The 4724-nt window shown below is 40.5% G+C and overlaps 1 long non-coding RNA gene across 2 annotated transcripts; it reads left to right on the forward strand.

Annotated features, from left to right (window-relative positions):
- LOC110270281 lies at nucleotides 629-3206 on the forward strand. Of its 2 annotated transcripts, none has more exons than XR_002359644.1 (2): nucleotides 629-770; nucleotides 2976-3206. It is a non-coding gene; the product is annotated as an uncharacterized LOC110270281 (long non-coding RNA). The 2 variants fall into 2 exon arrangements; XR_002359645.1 differs by lacking the exon at nucleotides 2976-3206 and adding an exon at nucleotides 1180-1722.

Consider the following 4724-nt stretch of genomic DNA (forward strand, 5'->3'; position numbering starts at 1 on the left):
ATCCTAAATTCTAATTAACTCAAAAATTCCAAATCCAACCCTAACTCTAATTTTCACTCACCTTCACCCACATTAACACACACGCCGCACTCACCTCACCCCCCTTCCACTGTAACACACACACATGGGAAAAGAAAAGAGAGAAAGGAAGGAAGAAGAAAGAAGGAGGGGGAAGGAGAGAGACGGCGCCGGCGGGGTTGGGTGCCGCCATCGCCGTCGCTATCACTAAGAGGGAGAGAGAGAGTTCACGGAGAAGAGAGAGGGAGACACACGGAGAGAACCGCCGCGAGGAGAGGAAGAAGCTGCCTCGCCGCCAAGCCGCTACCGTCGAGGATCCCGTCCACGTCACCATCGCCAAGGAGAAGTCGCTACCATCGCCGTCCTCGTTGCGAGCTGTCGCCGTCATCGTAGACTCCATCGCCGCCGCCGAAGCTTCAAAGTCACCGCCGTCACAATAGTGGAGGCCCAAGGAGAGAGAGACGAACCAAGAGTCCAATGGGAGAGAGAATTTGGTGCTTCGCGGGAGCTCTGTCACTGCCCAGCCATCACCGTCGCTGCGGGTTGCATCGCCGAGCCTCGGTCGCCGGGATTAACTTCCAGTAAGGGTGTTCTTGCTTCTAGTTTTCATTCTTTCTTCCAGTAAGGTTGTCACTGCATGGCTGTTATAGTTGCCGTCATCGGCATTTTTGGTTGCCGCAGTCACTTGAGGTAGCTGTTGGAGCTGCTGCCGGGTCAGTTTGAAGTTGCTGCTGCTTCATTCTGTTGTTACGGTAAGTGTATTTTATTCCAGACCGTCGCAGTTAGTGTTCGATTATAACTTGTTAAAGAATTTGAGGTATCGGATGTCGTAGGGTTGTGTACTATTGTTGCAAGAAAAATAAAAATCTTCGGCCCGGCGGACCGGCCCGCCCCGCCCCGCCAATTTGGCGGTGCGGGTTTGGCGGGCTCCAAATCCTAACCCGACCCGCCTTTTTAGCGGGTTTAGCGGATCGGCCTGACGGGCTCGACCCGTTTTGCCACCCCTATGTGTTTGTGCCTGCTGCCTGCTGGAATTACTGCCATAGCATTCTTAGTTGTCCCTCATGATAAGATCGAATCTATTCTACCTCTTTTCGCCATAATAATTTATTCTAGTTTCGCTTAACCTCACTTTTCGCGTTAAATTCAAATTTACGTTAGATATGTTGTTGCTGTGATCATTGCGGTTGCTTGGAGATCATTGAGGTTGTTGCCGCTGTTGAGAATCAACGATAATATATGGTTTATTGTATTAAAATTGCTGCGGACTTAATTCCTCGAGGTATGGGATTATTTTAAAATAAAAATGCTTTAGACTTTGTGAATACCTTACAAGTTTAGTAGATTAATGCAAATGAATGAATGCTTGTGATGTAAATAATTTTCTGTTGTGATTGAATATGTTGTGTTTGAAAGATAGATATTATTATGTTTGGTCATGTTGATTCTGAATTTTAGATTGAAATTGATAATGATTGATTTTGTGAAGGACTTGGAAATGTTGAATTGAAATGCTGATTTTGTTCGTTAAGGTTAAATTGAGGGAACTTATGAAGGGTGGTAAACTCCGGTTTTTAGGGGAGGTTTTAACGGAATTTTTGAAAAATCGAAGGGTTTTGAAAGTTTTGGTTATGGTTTTAAAAATGAGTTTGGTTTGATTAATTCATCAAAAGAAATATGGCTTGAGTACTTTTTTAAGATTTTAAAGCAAGCAAAGTAATGGATTTGAGGATAAATGTTTTTGAGGTTTTTTAATTTAGATTTTCAGTTTTAAAGTTTGAAATGATTTTGAAATTGGTTTATGATTTAACTTATTTAAATTTGGATAACAACAAAAAAGGATTTATTTATTTAGTTGAAGTTTTAAAAAGTTAAATTACTTATTAATCCACGGATTCGGGTTTAGGAAATGTGAACGGAGATAATGTTATTAGAGTTAAGCAATGGGGTCGAAGGGAAAAGAGATACTGCAGAATATGTAGTTAAGTTGTGATTTATAAGAATTATGAGATAATAGTTGAGGATTTTGGGAGTATTAGATTGATATTGAAAGAGATTGAGAAGTGAAGGATTGAATTAACGATGAGTTAATATGGTTGAATGGGATTGTGATTTTCAGGATAGATCTGTAATTCCTATTCAAGTGATGGTTTTGAGGATAGATAGGTAATTCCTATCCGAGTCATGGTCTGAGGATAGATGAGTAATCCTTATTCGAGTTATGGTTTGAGGCACCTGAGTGGATGAGTAATGCCTACTCCAAATTGTGGTGAAACACCAGCATGGGTGGACGAGTAATACTTATTCCGTGTTGTGGTGTTTCATATCCGGGTTATCTACCGGGCATGTCGAATTTAGCTGTATAACTGACATATGAGCTTATTAGTCATAGGGTAGGCATGCATCATTTGTATTTGTATATTTTGTTTGGAAGTTCATTGGTAATTGGCTTTCTTACTTGCTATATTGTATTTACCTGCTACTTGATCTAATTGCTGTATCTGCTCTCCATACTTGTGTATTCATTGTATATTTTGTATGTGTTTGAAAATTGAGAGATTCTTTATGCTGGCGGTGGTGACGCTGAGGGTTGCTTCTGTTGTGGTGAGGGAGGTTGAGGTAGATTGGGCTAGGTATTATTTTATTTCTCTAGTTTATGTATTGAATGGATAGGAATGAGCAATATAAGTTTATTGGGGAGGAAGCCCTTAGGCGCATTTTTGGTCCTTTCATTTTTTAAACATTTTACTTTACATAATTGTAAACTAAAAGAGTTTCTTTACGACCTTTCAAAGTAAGTCTTCCCACAAAACTTTTCCAAAAGGTTATTTCAAAGATAAATTGTTTTTATAATGAAATTCTTTCTATTTGCAAGTATTTCTTTGCTTTGATGGTATTCTCTTTCCTACCGAGAACGTGTGGTTTGTTCTCATCCCTTTTTATACCCAACATTTCAGTGACAGGTTCAGAAATCTTTGGCATGAAGCCGCGACCGAACTTTAGAGCTTTTATATATATATATTTTCTGTTTTTTGTTTAATTGAGATTTTTTTCAAAGTCATTTGATATTGAGTTTTTAGAGGGACAAGACTTGTATTTGAGGATGGTTGAATAATGCTATATATTATGTACTATGGGAATATGATTATGTGTCAAGTGGTTTAAAATAAAGACATTTGTTTTTATAATTAAAATCCGGCTGTATTTTTGTGAAGGCTCAATATTAAATAAATATAGTACTAAATAAAAGGTATAGAGGTAAGTAACGTTTGGACTTTTAGTGCGATTATGAGGTGCTAAAAGTTAGGGTGCTACAATTAAAACGTTCCAACTACTAATCTTAAATCCCACCACTACCCTCTTCACCCAGCCACCACCCCTCTTTCTCTTTCTAACACACTCTCACTATTACTTCCCACTCAGTCCCCACCGCTGCTCCAATGGCTCCTTGCCACACCCTCCTCTCTTTCATCCTCACAGTCACAGCTACACTTGCTGCCGCTTCCCCGGAGAAGAAGAGCACCTTCACAGTGCAAGTCCACCATGAAGCCAAGTCCTCCATCTTCCCAACCCACAAGCACTGGTACGAATCCTCTCTCGCTTCTATTATCAACCATGCCATTGCAGCTGAAACCACCACCATCGCCGCCTCTGCCGCCGTCTTTCACACTTATGACACTGTCTTTCATGACTTCTCAACAAAGCTCTCACCTTTAGAGGCCCAGAAGCTGGAATCCCTGTCCCACATCATCGCAGTGATCCCGGAGCAGGTTCTCCAACTCCACACTACGGCACTACCCGCTTGCCGCAGTTCTTGGGCCTCAAAAATGCTGACAGGGCCGGCCTCCTCAAGGAGACAAATTTCGGTTCAGATCTCGTCATTGGAGTCATTGACACCTGTCCTGACAGAGAGAGAGGGTTGGCGCTATTCCTCCCAACTGGAAGGGCAGCGGCGGTGGTGGTTCTACGACGCAGAAAGAGGTGAAGAGGGTTGGCTATAGCGGCGATAAGGTAGCGTGAAGAGGAGGGTCTCTGACACGGTAGGCTCTGGTTTGAGGCCGATGGTGATGGTGGCGAGGAGAAGCTGGCGCGGTGCTCCTGGGCTGGCGGAGGTCCGCGACGTTGCTAGTGAAGAAGGGTGAACGATGATGAGGAGGGTGAGACGGTGGTTTGTGGTTGATGCTGGGATTGGGTGGCTGAGAACATTAAGAGAGAGAGAGGGGAGGGAGGAAGAAGATGATAGTGTGGAGAGAAGGGTAATTTAGGGATTTTAGATAATTTTTTAGGGTTTGGATAATTTTGCCTGTAAAAACAATTTTTTATGGGTACAAATGGTAATTTCTTTTTTCAATGGGTAGATATGTCAGCGTTTTCAACTTTCGTGGGTACAAATGGTAGTTTACTCATCTTATAATATAATGTACAAAGTAATTTTCTATTTTAAAATTAATTCTAGTTAGTGAGATAAAATTTAAAATAATTTTTTATACAAATTTAAATTTGAATTTATAATGGATTAACAACTCACCCTTTTTAATTTTAATAACAAAAACAAAATTAATTAGGTGCAATATATTTGTCATTTAATAATTTACACACACATCAGTATGCAAATAATAATATCTAATGTATAATCTATTTAATTTTTTGACAAGTCTAATGCATAATTTATTGAAGATTAGTTTATTGTCCAAAATTTTTTTATA

The sequence above is a fragment of the Arachis ipaensis genome, chromosome B03, assembly GCF_000816755.2.
Source record: "Arachis ipaensis cultivar K30076 chromosome B03, Araip1.1, whole genome shotgun sequence".
NCBI lineage: Eukaryota > Viridiplantae > Streptophyta > Magnoliopsida > Fabales > Fabaceae > Arachis > Arachis ipaensis.